Source organism: Oryctolagus cuniculus, chromosome 6 (assembly GCF_964237555.1).
Source record: "Oryctolagus cuniculus chromosome 6, mOryCun1.1, whole genome shotgun sequence".
Taxonomy (NCBI): Eukaryota; Metazoa; Chordata; class Mammalia; order Lagomorpha; family Leporidae; genus Oryctolagus; species Oryctolagus cuniculus.
Genome location: NC_091437.1, coordinates 126,579,541 through 126,595,830, shown reverse-complemented (window position 1 = coordinate 126,595,830; position 16,290 = coordinate 126,579,541).

Sequence of the window (16,290 nt, the reverse complement as noted above, 5' to 3'; positions counted from 1 at the left end):
CTGCTGGGATCTTATTGAACACTGCCTGGTGTGCCAAGGACAATGCTCTTCTGCGCGGAGCCCTGGTGCTGGCTCCCACGCCGGCTCCTTCTGGGACAGGGCCTGGCCCTCAGCCCCCTTCCAGTGGGCAGCAGCCCGGTTCCTGCCAGCTCATTTCCTGTCCAGATTTCTCCTCCCCCGACATTGTCTGATGCTCCTTGGTTACCAGCAAGCCCCTGACAATGACGCCCGCTGTGCTTCCCTCTCCCACTCCCTCCCTCCTGTCTTGGATCAGACACTGAAAGCAGACTTTTCCCCTCGAGTGCTGTTGGCACTCTACCCACCGAGGCAAAGAGAACTGGCAGGAAACGGGCAATCCCCTCTCAGCAGGCATTTGCCTGGCCTGGCACCGTGACAGCCAATGGTGCAAACCCCTCGGTCCCCACATGCTTGGTGCCCTCACCCGCAGAACTTAGTAGCATCCTGTGCTTTTAAACACTTCCTTCATCGTTCTCTGGCTCATTCCTTCCTTTTGTTCCCTCTTGCCATGCACCTGCCCTCCTCTTACTCTTTCCTATTTCTGCTTTCTTCCCCTGCCTTTCCTTCACCCCCACCCCCTCCATTTCTTCCGGTTTCTTACAGTCTCCCACACGGAGCCGCAATGTGGCTGCCTGGATTGTTCTAACAGCCTCCTAAAAATCTCCCTGCACATGCAACTTCCACCTCCAATTCTTCCTCCACACTTTATGCACAATGACTGCTTTATGTCACTCCCTGCTGATTCAAGACCCTACACTGCCTTCCCGGGGCCCGCAGCACACAGCCAAGTTCCACGGTGGCCAACGATGCCCTCCGCCTTCTAACTTCTTTTCTTTCCTCCACTCCATTCTCTATCGAGTCAACAGCCAAACGAATGTCTTCATGGACTGTCTACCATGAGAAGATACCATATCAAGAGTTGGAGACTAAATAAATACACAGTGAATACAAAAATAGATGCAGACGAAACAATCTTGGGTCAGGGATTTGCTTCAGAAGAACTCACGGCATTGGGAGAATGAGTTGGTGCAAAAGAGGAGGTGTGGACAAAACAAGATTGACTGTGAATTGATGACTATTGAAGTGGGTGATGGGTATGGGTCTTCACTGTATGATTTTCTCTACTTCTGTGTGTTTGAGAATGCCCTGGTCCAGACATGGGGAGTGAACCAAGGGGACACGACTCTGGATCCCCCTCTCTCATTGCTCCTCACACATGCTATGCTGCTGTCACTCAGGTATTCGGTTGCTCAGTCAAGGCTTGACCCTGGAGGCAGGTACACACTCTTCTGCTTGCAACCTTAATTCCTCCATTTTACCCTCCTTGCCCTGGCTGGGTCACTCGCAGCCCTGCCTGTTGGAGGCCCTTCCTGCCACCTCCAGACCAAGGTGAGGACCCAGCTTGTCCCCCCAGCACCTTGCCATAACACTGGTAGAGTGTCTTAGGCCTGCTGTGTACTTGTCTGCCTTGCCTTCTAGGCTTCAAGCTCCCTGCACACAAGGATTGCTGGGTCTTGCTTCCCATTCTATCCCCACAGTCTAGCACGTGCTAGAAGGCCAGCAAGTATTTGTGAACGGACGAATAAAACAAACCGCATAGTCTCTGGGAGAGCAGCTAATACAAATATGGCCTGATATGGGATGGATGAAGAAGAGAAGGCTGTCCCCTTGGCACTGGCTGGGTACATGTGGGTGTCATGGCCAATGACAGGCATCTCCATCCTAGGCAGCAGTTATGGTCTAAAGGCACCCACAGCAGTTTCCTAGACATTTTGAAGCTCATTTTGTAGACGTCCAAACAAATGACCTGGCTCTTCCATAAAGTCCACTATGATCTGATTGCAGATGGCCCAAGCATCAAGAATGACAGGTACTGAAAGTTTCTTCTAAGTAAGACACCACCTGCATCCCTCCACACTTAACACAAGCATTTACTTATACATGAAATAGCATGGTGCAGTATATGACAGGAATGAAGAGCACACACTAGGACTTCTGGTTTGATGGCACATCCTGCTGGCCATCTACCCACTTCCCAGAAACACCTATCTTTACCACCCTACCTACAGGCAGCCACTCCCATGCAGTCTCGCTCAGTCTTGTTCAGTTTCTAAAGGTCTTTATTAATACCTACAATCATGGACCACTCTCTTCTTGGTGGCCCGCCCCTGCTTCTGCCTTTAGAATGTAAGCTACCTATAAGCAGGGCTTGTTTGGTGTCAAGTCTCTGACACAGACACCAAGGCTGGGCACATCATAGTTTTTCAACAAATGAATCAATCAACCAAAGTGCTATTTTTTGTTACTGAGAAGGGAGGCTCAGCAATGATACAAGGGGCCTTCAAAAAGTTCCTGGGAAATGTGCATTATTTTTTAATCCCATTTTCCACAAACCTTCTAAAGTCAGCTTTGAAGAAACAAACTTTTCAATACAGTCTTTTGCCTGTACAATCACACAACGCTTTTCAGACGCGGGCTTCCTGGAAAATATATAAAGGTAATAACAAAACCTCAGTAACAGAAGATGAAAGGAGGGAAAGGAAGATCTCTTACCCCATGAGCTTACTCTGCAAGCAGACGAGGTTCTGAGCAGCACAGATTGTGTCTGGCATAAAACATTAGCACTGCAATCTCCTTTTATTGCTCAGTGGAAAAGTTCTCCTCTCATACGAGCAAGAATAAGACTTGAGTTCTGTGTAACCAAGGAACAGGCGCTGATGCACACAAGAATGGAAACCGCTTTACAGGCCTTCACACAGTCCGCCACAAAAGCATTTTCAGGGACCGGCATTGTGGCATAGCAGGTACAGCCACCGCCTGCAGTGCTGGCATCCCATATGGGCACCGGTTCTAGTCCCAGCTGCTCCACTTCAATCCAGCTCTCTGCTATGGCCTGGGAAAGTAGTGGAGGATGGCCCAAGTCCCTGGGCCTCTGCACCTGCGTGAGAGACCCGGAAGAAGCTCCTGGCTCCTGGCTTCATGGTGCAGCTCCAGCCATTGCGGCCAGCTGGGGAGTGAACCAGCGAATGGAAGACTCTCTCTCTCTCTCTCTCTCACTCTCTGTAACTCTGCCTTTCAAATAAATAAATAAATCTTAAAAAAAAAAAAACTTGTTTGTTATATTTAGAAAGAGAGAGAGAGAGAGAGGGAGGGAGGGAGGGAGGGAGGGAGGGAGGGAGGGAGGAAGGAAGGAAGGAAGGAAGGAAGGAAGGAAGGAAGGAAGGAAGGAAGGAAGGAAGGAATAGCTGGGATTTGAATCAAAACCCATATGGGATGCCAATGTCAAAGGTGGTGGCTTTACCCACTGAGCCACAACTCAGGCCCCACAACTAAATTTTTGCTAAGCGTTGAATAGCAACGAAGTTTGAGTACTATCCTCTGATGGCCCATGTTACTGACTAAGGGAAAACTGATGTACTGAGCAATTCTCTATGAAGAATATAGGCCTGGCCTCCATTTATAAAAACTAGAAGGTACAAGCACTGTGGCACAGCAGCTTAAACTGCTGCTCGAGATGCCTGGTTCAAGTCCCAGTTACTTTGCATTCCAATCCAGCTTCCTGCTAACACACCTGGGAGGTAGTGTATCATGCCCCAAGGACTTGAGTTCCTAGAAGGAGTTCCTGGCTCCAGACTTTGACCTTGCCCAACCCCAGTTATTGTGTACATATAGGGAGTAAAACAGTGGATGGAAGATTTCTCTCTCTCTTTCTGCCTTTCATTCAAATAAATCCTTAAAAAAAATTAGAAGGCCTAGACAACTTCAAATATTGGTGAAGATGTGGAGAAACTGGAATTCTCATACACTGTTCTTGGTGATTTACTGGGATTATAAAATGGTAATACTGCTTTGGAAAAAAAGTCTAGCAGATTAAGAAATAAGCAGGCGCATATCCTGTGATCTAGCCACCATTTCACTCCTATGTATTTACCCAAGATAAATTAAAACATATGTTCACAAAAGAACCTGTGTTAGCATGGTCATTGCAGCTTTATCACAGTAATTACAAGCTGGAAAAGGCCTGTTGTCCATCTGTAGGAAAGCGGATGAGCGAACTGTGGTATACCTACAGGACGGGACTCTATTCCATAATGAAAAAGCAAGAATGGGTGTAAACAATAACATGGTTGAATCTCAAAAACATCAAGCTGACCAAAATTTGGCAGAGGAGATGACTAACATGAAGACAGAAAATCATTCTGGAGTTGAGCCAGGCTGTGGGTTCTTGTCCAGTTTCACGGCTTCAGTTTGGCAATACAAAAAATCGTCAGTCATCCCTGACTGTGATAATTAAAAACACATGGATGTGGTCTTCTTCTGCACTTTAAAACCTGCCATGCGGATTTTTCTGTGTGTGCGTTTCTGTAACTTGCTTCTCATTTAACACCGGTTGGAAAGCACTTGGGAGAGATCAGTGTGGAGCACATACTATCTTCAGTCAAAACAACAAAGAGAAATGTTTTGTTACCCAAAAAACATTATGCTGAGAGAAAGAAGACTTGCCAAGAGTTCACGCTGTCCGATTTCACTTAGGCAATGTTCTAGAACAGACGAAGCCAGCCCACGGTGGATAAAATCAGAGCAGAAGTTGCCCTGGCGGGTGGGGGCAGGGATTGTGCATGGGCGGGAAGGGAAAACTGGGGTAACGCTGCGAGAGATCTCCAAGGGGCATGGGAAATGCACGTCATGAAAAGACCAGGCACGAATTTCAAAAAATTGTGCACCAAAAATAACTTCATCTTTTAATTCCATATATTCCATGACCTTTTGTAAGAACTCTCACATTTTAAGGCACATGTGTTCCACTGTGAAAATTTTAACCTCAAAAGAAAGAAAAATAGGGCCGGCGCCGTGGCTCACTTGGTTAATCCTCTGCCTGCAGCATCAGCATCCCATATGGGTGCCACGTTCCAGTCCCGGTTGTTCCTCTTCCAGTCCAGCTCTCTGCTGTGGCCCGGGAAGGCAGTGGAGGATGGCCCAAGTGCTTGGACCCTGCACCCGAATGGGAGACCAGGAGTAGACATATGGCTCCTGGCTTCGGATCAGAGTAGCTCCGGCCGTGGTGGCCATTTGGGGGGTGAACCAATGGAAGGAAGACCTCTCTCTCTCTCTCTTTCTCTCTCTCTCTCTCACTGTTTAATTCTGTCAAATGAATTAGTGAAGGCCATTAGAGGAAACTGTACTGATGTTTACAACTCAATTTAAAATTCACTTAAAAATAAAGAGGGAGAGGTATATGGATGATAAATGACAATGCTAGTAAAATAACATTAGTGGTAGAATCCAGCTGGTGGGAATATGGTTGTGTACTATAAAATTATTTCAATTTTCCTATATGCTTCAAAGTTTTTATATTTAAAGAAATTTAGGGATGGGCTTTGGCACAGTAGTTAAGTCACCACTGTGTGTGTCATATTGCAGAGTCTGGTCCCACCTCCTCAGCTTCCAATCCATGTTCCTGCTCCCTGGAAGGAAGCAAATGATGGCTCAAATACTTCAGTCCCTGCCACCCAAGTGGGAGACCCAGATCAGGTTCCAGGCTCCTGGCTCAGACCTGGCCTAGCTCTGGCTGTTGCAGGTACTTGGGAAGTAAACCAGTAGACGGAAAAATCTCTCTCTTTCTGTCTCTCTTTCTTTCTTTCTCTCTCTCTGCCCTTGAAATAATATAGAAACAAATAATAATATTTAATCACAATAAATTAGATGTCTTAAGCAAGACTCTTGCCCAAGGATATGATACTTCATTTTTATTTAGAAATAAGCCTAAATAAATATAAATTAATTTAAAGCTTAAAAAAAATATTTTATTGAGAGGCAGAGTTATGGCCAGAGCAAAGGAGAGGCAGATACAGAGATCTTCCATCCACTGGGTCACTCCCTGAATGGCTGTGATGGTCAGAGCTGGGCTGATCTGAAGCCAGGAGCCAGGAGCTTCTTCCAGGTCTCCCACATGGGCACAGGAGCCCAAGCACTTGGGCCATTTTCCACTACTTTCCCAGGCCGTTAGCAGAGAGCTAGATGGGAAGAGGAGCAGCTAGAACATGAACCAGTAGCCATGTGGGCCCTAAAAGTTATCTTTTAAAAATCTTAAAAGAGACCTATATATCTGTGGGATTGTTATTATTGACTTATGGTGGATTTTTTAAAAATATTCATTAATAGTATCTGTCACCCTTCTGGAAAAATTCAAATGAGATAAATCAAAAGATTAAAATTATTTTTTGTTTAAACATAAAAAGAAACAGTTAACATTCTCAACTCAGGACATCATGCTGCAGTTTGAAGAAAAATCCACAGGGTGGCAGAGATAAGAACTCACAAGAAGACGTGCACATCTCTACATTAAATGAATAATGAAAAATATTTACTTCTGCTCATAGAAAAAGATTTGCAGCGTTTTTAACATGAAACGCACTGTACAGGACACAGAACTAAATCTGCAGTCTAAATCTCAACCACAGCCTTTGCCTGAGGACATGTGCTTACATGAAAAATGATGATGACGACGACTGTCACACTCATTTGCACAATTCCACTCTCTTTTGGAGCTTATCTTTTATTTATATGGGACAGAGTGACTATGCAGTTAACCCTTCCGCCGCTCACTCATGAGTCAGCCATCCCCGCCGCCCCCAGGGAGTGACCCTACAGCCTCGGTCCAAGCACCTACTTCAGCACCTCTCACAGTCCTTGAAGTGCCCTTCCTCTCACTTGAAGCCAACGTTCTACCTTCAGTCATGAGGATTTTAAAGCAGCAGCAGAGGGAAATGGTGTAAAGAGAAGAAACCCAGGCCCTGCGATGTAAGTACAGAGGCCAATACGTAAGGAGACTGGACAGATTTGAGTTATTCACAGAAACCAACACAATGCTTTATGCACAAGATCCACCGCATGCTTATTCTATTTGAACGGGCTTTGATTTGTCCCCTGGAATTTTCCGAAGTGATTCCTAAATTAAGCCGATCCGTCTCCAGCTCCATTCTGTGATGCAGGCTTTGGGATGGTTCTGCAGCACTGATGCCTGAAGATAATGTCAGCAGTTGTCGGACTTATTTTTCACTTGGAAGCAGAAAGACGAAGAATAAGGAGACAAACCAACCAACCAACCTCAGATCTGTGGAGCCAGAATTCCTTTAGCCAATGGATGGATGGTGGCTTTGAATCCTTGAGAATGACTGTTTATACAGCACTTCTTTAGGTGCATCATGCCACTGACACCCCACGTAGAGCCATCAGGGGTGCGGGGCAGACAGCCCTCAGCTAGCAGCTCCCAGCAGCAGCCAGGGCTCTCAGAACCCTGCTCCTGCAGTAGGAGCCCGTGGCCCATGGCACATTGTGGGCGAGTAATCTCCAGGGATTTTTTTTTTCTTTTTTCTTTTTCTAATCTCACAAGTGTCATCCTATGGGAACAGGACACAAGAACTCTCTCACAGTTCCAGAGCTTCGTGCTAGTCTCTGCAGGGCTTGTTGAGCAAGTCGACTCACCCTTCTCCTAATGAGGCAGCAGTCAGAGGCCCCGGCGTCACCCGGGGAGCACGCCCTCCTGACTGCGCTTGCTCAGCTGGACTGGCTATGCTGTGGACCTGCTGGATTCAGCCACGTGCCAGTACGTATTTATGAACTGAAGCTCTAACTCAGCCATGTCTTGATCACAGGTCAGGCTAAGCATCGTATATTACACTTGATCTTAGCCAAAAGGCCGAGATGCGATAAGCATCGTATAGTAATGAAAGAGAGAAAGAAAACGGGCCAGAGTTAGCTGAAAGATATACTTTCAGAGTTAGAAATGCAACAGGTAAAGAGAGTTTGTCTGAAAATTCACCAGCCCAGGGTTCATCATGCTATAACACATGTGTGTTTTACTTAATAGGATGAAAAATCAAAGATAAAAATATGCCTATTTCCCCAAAGAACTTTTGACCCAAAAATAGAAAAAAAGTGTTTCGCCTTATTTTTCTCAATTCTCTTTCCCCTATATTGAATCATCCCAACTGAAAAAGTTATTTTTTAAAAAGTCAATTTTCAACCTATTTATAATTACACTTTAGTCAATGCCATGAAATTTTATCACTAACACCAGTCAATTTTAGCTTTTAATAATATACTTAACTGTCTTTCCTTCCAGTTAACTGGTTCATTTTTAAAATTATTTATTTATTTAGAATTTATTTATTTATTTGAAAGGCAGAATTACAGAGTGTGGGAGACACAGAGAGTGAAGGAGATGAGGAAGGGGAGAGAGAGAGAGAGAGAGAATCTTCCATCCACTGGTTCACTCCCCAAATGGCCACAATGGCCAGCACTGGGCCAGGCTGATGCCAGGAGTGTGGAATTCCATCCGGGTCTCTCACATGCATGCAAGGGCCCAAGTACTTGGGTGGGCCATCTTCTACTGCTTTCCCATGTGCATTAGCAGTGAGCTGGATTAGAAGTGGAGAAGCCAGGACTGGAACCTGCGCCCATATGGTATGCCAGCATTGCGCACCAAGGCTTAAACCACTGCACCACAATGGCAGCCCCACCTGGGTTATTCTAGAAACAAGCCAACAACTTGCAGGCAGTCCTCTATATGATCTACATGCCAGGGTACATCAAAAAGTTCATAGAAAAAAATAGAATTAAAAGATGAGTTTATTGGGCTGGTGTTGTGGCACAGCAAGTTAAGCTGCCTTCTCAGACACTGACACCCATATGAGTGCCAATTTGAGTCCCTGCTGCTCCACTTCTGGTCCAGCTCCCTACTAATGTGCCTGGGAAAGCAGTGGAAGATGACTCAAGTGCTTGGGCCCCTGCACCTACGAGGGAGACTAATGGGAGTTCCTGGCTCCTGGCTTCGGGCTGGCCCTGCCCTGGTGGCTGCTGCCACTTAGAGAATCAACCAGCAGATGGACTCTCTCTCTCTCTCTCTCTCTCTCCATCTCTCTTCTCTCTGTAACTCTTTCAAAAGTAAATAAAGAAACCTTTGCAGAAAAGATACATTGGTTTTGGTGCAAACATTTTTGAAATACATGCATAGTTTTTTCATAAAACACACTTTTCATGAACTTTTTGAAGGTCTCTTCAAACACTGTGAGACAGAGTTCTGGCAGAACATCTCTGTGAACAATGTAGGAACTGAGGTCCTGTGACGTAGCATGACTTGCCCCATGGATCCAAAACTTTCACATCTCCTGAACTGGGTGTTGGTTGGGATAGTGGAATAGACTCTAGGTCTCATGGGACTGGGCTTGGCATCCAGTCCCCTGGTGGGAAAAACAATAATTCATTATTGTTGTCACAGATTCTAATGAGTCATAGATCAAAACATGAATCAGGTAAGAAAAGATCTGGGCATTTCCACCATCCACCCCCACAGACAACCACCAGTGAATTGAACTACTAAGGTTGCCACACACACACACACACACATCTTAGGAATTGCAAGCACATCAACTATGCTGAAATGCTGGAGGAACCTACACCTCACAGTGCATCTCTTCCAAATGACACATCATTTGTTGATAAAAGGCATCCCTCGTTCATTTGTACTTTAAATTCCAAGTCGCTAAAGATAGTTTCCTTTAAGGTTAACTAATTCATGTGCTTGATTGACTTTCTGAAATTATGTGAAAGAGAAAAAGTTAAACTGTCAGTTTAATAAAGCTAACTCCTGGGTGTCTGGGTACTCCGAATCTACTTTGGACATAAGAAAGCATAAAAACAATACACTTCTTACACATCATGCTTAGACAAGTTATATTTGAATAATCCAAGTGCTATCATAAGGGATGTCCAAATTCCTCATTTTTCAGGTTAAAAAGCAAAAATCAGAGATGATAAGATTTCCTATTGCAACTCAAAAGAATGGCAGGTGTGGTCTCGACAATGGAAAGAAAGTCGGTACAGTGTTGACACTGCTGTCTGACACAGGTATCGGACGTTCACATGCTGAAGGAAGGGGAATTCTGCACACCGGCTCTATCCCCCAGCAGTGTGGCATGGGGCAAGAAGTCAGGGTTTGGAATCACAGAGATCTGGACCCTCAACTCTGCCCCCTTTCCTTTCTAACTGTGTGACAAGAAGTCTCTTGGGGGTCTCCGTTTCTTCCATAATTTGGAGACCACCAGATCTTTTGCGATGGCCTGATATGATGGTGAAAGGCACACAGCAGCTGCCTGAGAAACTGTAACTATTACTTTTATCTTCAGGAAACTGTAGGTAATAATGAATTGACGTGTATATAGGAGGCTACTACCAGAGACCCATCCCCAATAGGTCATGTTCTAGAAGAAACCAGTAACAGCTGCAGGGATTGTCTGCCCCTCTCCAAAGCTATTCCTAGATGATGTCCCATCACCCCACACTTGAGTGTTAACCTCATTATTCTGAAGCTTTGGTCCAGCCTCAGAGTTTGACGTGTGGCCATGAAAAACTGCAAGGCTACCTGGCCCATGAGGGACAGAGTTACAGGGTGGGGATTAGAATTCATGGGCTGTCCTCAGCAAGCAAGCCGCCCCACCTTAGCTCAAAGGATCACGGAGAGCAGGGCAGTCCCTTAGGTTCCACATGACACAGATGGAATGTAGGTTACAGTCTCATCGTACCCACTGGCTTTTCATTCATGGAGCTGACTGAGTGAAGACACAGAGGCCAATGCCATCGAAAGAAGAATTCGTTCTTGTGTTTCCTGAAAGGAGGGGGGCAGGTCATGCCACCCTGGGCACCGTAGGGGGCACCAGGTTTGGTCAGGAGGGAGAGAAGGGACAGGCCAGGGCTTTTGTTGAGGTTTCCAGGAGGAGGCAAGGCAAGACAGAGTGAACAGCTTAGGGCTGGCCACCTTGAATAACTTCAGCAGGGCGTGGCCTTACTGGGACCTGGTACCGGCCCTGGAACAACTTAGGGCAGAGGAAATACTGACCTGTGAGACTTAGACAAGGGAGCTCCTGTGGGTATTGACTTGGGACAGGTTGGTCTCCATACGAAAGGTGTATTCCTAGGCATACTGTTACCTTTAGGACCTCCCCCACCTCCTAGAGCCATAGTGCCCTAAATGTCAAGCATCAAAAGACACAGAAAATAAAACACATCATTGATACAGTCGTGACAGGTGCAGCCAAGTACTTCCCCTTAGCTTACGCTCCTGTCTACAGAACTCTCGACCACTCAGTCCTCTTCTCTGGAACACAGAATACAGAAATCTCATTTTCATTGTACATGTAAACAGTAAGCAGCCTTGGTCTTAAACTTTCACACAGATGGGATCTGGGGTGATTTTTATTCTGCCTCTGACACATCAAGATCTTCTTTAAAAAAAATCCCTGAAGTTCCTATTGAATCATGAAGTCACCGAGTTCAAGGACTAGAAGGGATCTTGGAAGTCACTTAGACCAACGCTTTTATTTTGTATCTGGACAATCAGTCATTTAAAATTCTTCTGAGCTGGGGCTGGCATTGTGGCATAGCAGGTTAGGTCACTGCCTGCAGCACCGGCATCCCATATGGGCCCTGTTTCGAGTCCTGGCTGCTATATTTCCAATCCAGCTCCCTGTTAATGCACCTGGGAAAGCAGTGGAAGATGGCCCAAATCCTTGGGCCCCTGTATCCACGTGAAAAACCCAGAAGAAGCTCCTGGCTCCTAGCTTCGGTCTTGACCAGTCTCAGCTGTTGCAGCCATTTGGGGAGTAAACCAGTGGATGGAAAACCTCTCTCTCTCTCTGTCTCTCCTTCTCTCCCTGCAACTCTGCCTTTCAAATAAATAAAATAAATATTAAAAAAAATTCTTCTGAGATTTAATGGCTTAACCACTATTAAAATCAAACACAGGATATCATTACACTTCTAATTAAAAGCATTAATAACCTCATTCAGCCAAAAAGTAGTTACATTTCAGTGTTAGTAAACTTTTTCCTCCCATCTTCTCCACCATAATAGCTCAAAGAAGAGATCATCAGAAAAACTACAGGTGTCATTCTCAAGACAAGATTTAGCTCTCTTTTTTTTTTATTTTTTGACAGGCAAAGTGGACAGTGAGAGAGAGAGACAGAGAGAAAGGTCTTCCTTTGCCGTTGGTTCACCCTCCAATGGCTGCCGCGACCGACCGGCGTGCTGAGGCCAGCGCACTGCGCTGATCCAAAGGCAGGAGCCAGGTGCTTCTCCTGGTCTCCCATGGGGTGCAGGGCCCAAGCACTTGGGCCATCCTCCAGTGCACTCCCGGGCCATAGCAGAGAGCTGGCCTGGAAGAGGGGCAACCAGGACAGAATCCAGCGCCCTGACCAGGACTAGAACCTGGTGTGCCGGCGCCACAAGGCGGAGGATTAGCCTAGTGAGCCGCGGCGCGGGCCAAGACAAGATTTCTCTACATGGGATCATCCTGTCACTGCCGACCCAGCCAACAAATCTCAGATGAAATCAAGACCATCCAGCAGGTTGAAGACAACTTTCTGGTTAAAATCAGCACAAGACATCACCCAATAGACACATACTATTTCCCATGTGGAGAAGAACTGTCGCTCCCCGTCTTCGTGGAGGAACGACACTGAACCCTGCCTAGGCTTCATATCCGAGTCACGGCACCATTATGTCGCTCCCCGTCTTCGTGGAGGAACGACACAGGACCCTGCGCTGTTCTTCTGTCTGCTCGGCCCTGCCCGGGTTTGCTGCTGGTTCTTCCCGGGTTGGCTGCCGTCCCTTCCACCTCCGTGGAAGGGCGGTTCCCCCTGCCACATTCCCCACTTCCGCGGGGGAGCGGCACACCACAGGCCGGCTCTCTCGGGGGCTGCACAGGTGTTCCCCTTAGATGTTCCTGGTGCATGCCGTCTCTCTCCTCCTTTATAGTCCTCCTCCGCCAATCCTAACTCGGCTGCCCACACGCCGAGTACGCTGCTCTCCTCCAATCAGGAGCAGGTCCTGCAGCTTGTCAAGTTGGTGAGAGGCAGCTGGGTAGAAGCTGTTGCCTCCTCTCCCAGCGCCATATTCTGGGAGAGCAGATGCATAGAATAAGTCTTAATTCCAGTAACTCAGTCCAGTCCGGGTTGCTCCCCACAAAGAACGAATCGTACCAGTCTTGATTTTATTTTATTTTTTTTTTCTCCCTGCTTAAAAGTAATATGGGAAAAACAGACACAAAAAACAAGAGCATTAAATTTTGCTACTTTCTTCCCCCTGATTCGGTCAGCTGCCTCAGAGTCTAATCACGCCAAGAATGAGAGAAATGGGCGGCTGGAACATGCAGCCTGCGCTCACCTGGCGTGCGGGGTGGAGAATCGGACTTCAGAGCTATGCCAAGAGTGCTCAGAACCCCTGGGCCTCCTCACCCAGCTTTCTGAAGCACAGAACGTCATGAAGACATGCTCATTACCTAGAAACAGGCAATGATTAGAAAGAGATGGTGTTATTCATTAAGCTTCTGTTTGATCACAGTAAAAATGCTCTCAGTTTAACAATGCAACCGGTCCTACAGTGCGATTGAAGAAAAGCAGAAGTTTCTCACCTGCCAAATTATTTGTATTTTTAAACCTCAATTAATTCTCACTTTATTTGAAAAGCAGAGAGGAAGAGACAGAGAGAAAGGAGATCGTCCATCCACTGTTCACTCCCTAAATGCTGGCAACGGCCAGGACTGGACAGGGCCAAGGTTGAAAGCCTAGAACTCCATCCAGGTCTCCCACGTGGGTGGCAGGGACCCAAGGACTTATGCCATGATCTGCTGCCTCTCAGGGCACACATCTGCAGGAAGCTAGAATCAGAAGTGGAGCTGGGACTCTTGCCCCAAACACCCACCCCTAGTTTAGTCTTTTGGTATTTAGCCACATGTCTTTTTTTTTTTTAACTCAGCTTTCTTTTTTTTTTTAGAATTATTTTTTATTTATTTGAAAGACAGAGTTACAGAGAGAGGTACAGCCAGAGAGAGAGAAATGTTCCATTCTGCTGATTCACTCCCCAAATGACTGCAACAGCCAGAGCTGAGCTGATCTGAAGCCAGGAGCCAGGAGCTTCTTCTAGGTCTCCCACACAGGTGCAGAGGCCCAAGGACCTGGGCCATCTTCCACTGCTTTCCCAGGCCACAGCAGAGAGCTGGACCGGTGCCCATATGGAATGTTAAGCACTGCAAGCCGGGGCTTTAACCCAGTGTGCCACAGTGTCGGTCCCTAGCCACGTGTTTTTTATAACATTCTTACACTATCATTTCTTGAATCCATTCCTACCCTGCCAACATTTGAGAGATAATCTGTGGACCTGCTGCTATGGTGAAGAGAATATGGGCCGGCTCACTAGGCTAATCCTCTGCCTTGTGGCGCCGGCACACCGGGTTCTAGTCCCAGTCGGGGCGCCGGATTCTGTCCCAGTTGCCCCTCTTCCTGGTCAGCTCTCTGCTGTGGCCAGGGAGTGCAGTGGAGGATGGCCCAAGTACTTGGGCTCTGCACCCCATGGGAGACCAAGATAAGTACCTGGCTGGCTCCTGCCATCGGATCAGCGCGGTGCACCGGCCGCGGTGCACCGGCCGCAGCGGCCATTGGAGGGTGAACCAATGGCAAAGGAAGACCTTTCTCTGTCTCTCTCTCTCTCTGTCCACTCTGCCTGTCAAAAAAAAAAAAAAAAAAAAAAAAAAAAGAGAGAGAGATTATAGAGACTATGGGCCGGCGCCGCGGCTCACTAGGCTAATCCTCTGCCTTGCGGCGCCAGCACACCAGGTTCTAGTCCTGGTTGGGGCGCCAGATTCTGTCCCGGTTGCCCCTCTTCCAGGCCAGCTCTCTGCTATGGCCCGGGAGTGCACTGGAGGATGGCCCAAGTGCTTGGGCCCTGCACCCCATGGGAGACCAGGAGAAGCACCTGGCTCCTGCCATCGGATCAGCGCGGTGCGCCGGCCACAGCACGCCAGCTGTGGCGGCCATTGGAGGGTGAACCAACGGCAAGGGAAGACCTCTCTCTCTCTCTCTCTCTCTCACTGTCCACTCTGCCTGTCAAAAAAAAAAAAAAAAAAAGACATAGTTTGCTACTTTCTATGTCTTCCTCTATGGTCTTCTACTCTCCAACACTGCTTTTTAAGTCCAATATCATTCTGGTTCTTATATCTTTGATGAGCGAATTCACGTTTCCTTCTTGGAAGTGTCTAAGCTTCCCCTTGGCTCTCAGTGCCCTGAAGTCTCATTGAGACGTGACTAGCTATGGGTTTTTCCAATTCATTGTGCCAGCACTCAATGGGACCTTTTACTTGGCAATTTAGTGTGGTAGAATCTTCATAACTAACTTAAAAATGTTTCCCCTCCAGTTTCTCTGCTGTCCTTTCCTGGAATTTCATGTGAGTGGGTGTAGGGCCTCCTGAAATCCTTTATTTTATTGTCTTTTCTCTCATATTCTCTTTGTCTTTCACATTCCTTCCGAGGAAGTTTTCCCCACTTTTTCTCTCCAGCTTTCCTCTGAGTTCCCATTTCTACTACCAGAGAGACAGGAAAACTCGCCCAATATATTGTTCTTGTGGTTCTCTCTTTGCTCCTGTCTTTTAATGACATCAGTATCTCTGACAGTTCTGAAGTTTTCTTCCCTGACAGTCTGTTTCCTCCAGCTGCCTTTCTCCCTGTTTTCCTGGCTTGGGGTCTCTGTGTTTCTTTCCTCAGATGTCTGGTCACCCTGGGGGAGGGGTCTACCCACACGTCCGAGCAGGGCACGAGACACCTGCTGGGGGCATCACACCTGCAGGTGGCACAATGAATTCATTGCAGCACCATCTAGAAGCATCATGTAGATCGCTGGCACCCCCTGGGCTGAGACAGGAAAGAAGGAGGAAGCCTCCCTCCACACTCAGGTTAAACTTTCTTAATCCTGTATCAGTACAGAATCGCCACCCCGAACCACGAACCACTCCAGCTCGGTGCCTCCCCACATGTTCGCCTGAAGCAGTGACCACTTAGCAGCTTCCAAAATTCTGCCACGTAGGCTTTTCTCCCATGTTCACTTACAAACTCCTTGACCATTGTGCTTCATAGAATTTCAAGAGAAGGTGGACGTAAGTACATGTGTTCAAGCCTCCATCCTTAACCCAATGCCAGGAGTCCTCATTTTCAGACATTGGCCCCACCCACAGATGTCAATACTTGTAATCTCATTCATAACCCACTACCTCTGATTTCACCCATTTCCACAGATACTTACTGTCTACTAAGTGCCTGGCACTGCATTCAATACATGTGAACGAAACATAACTCAGGGCTTCAGGAAGTTCCTAATCTCTAAGGGTGTAGCTGAATAAACAGGCGAGAATACCACTGCTATTATTAACAAAGCACAGCATGCTCT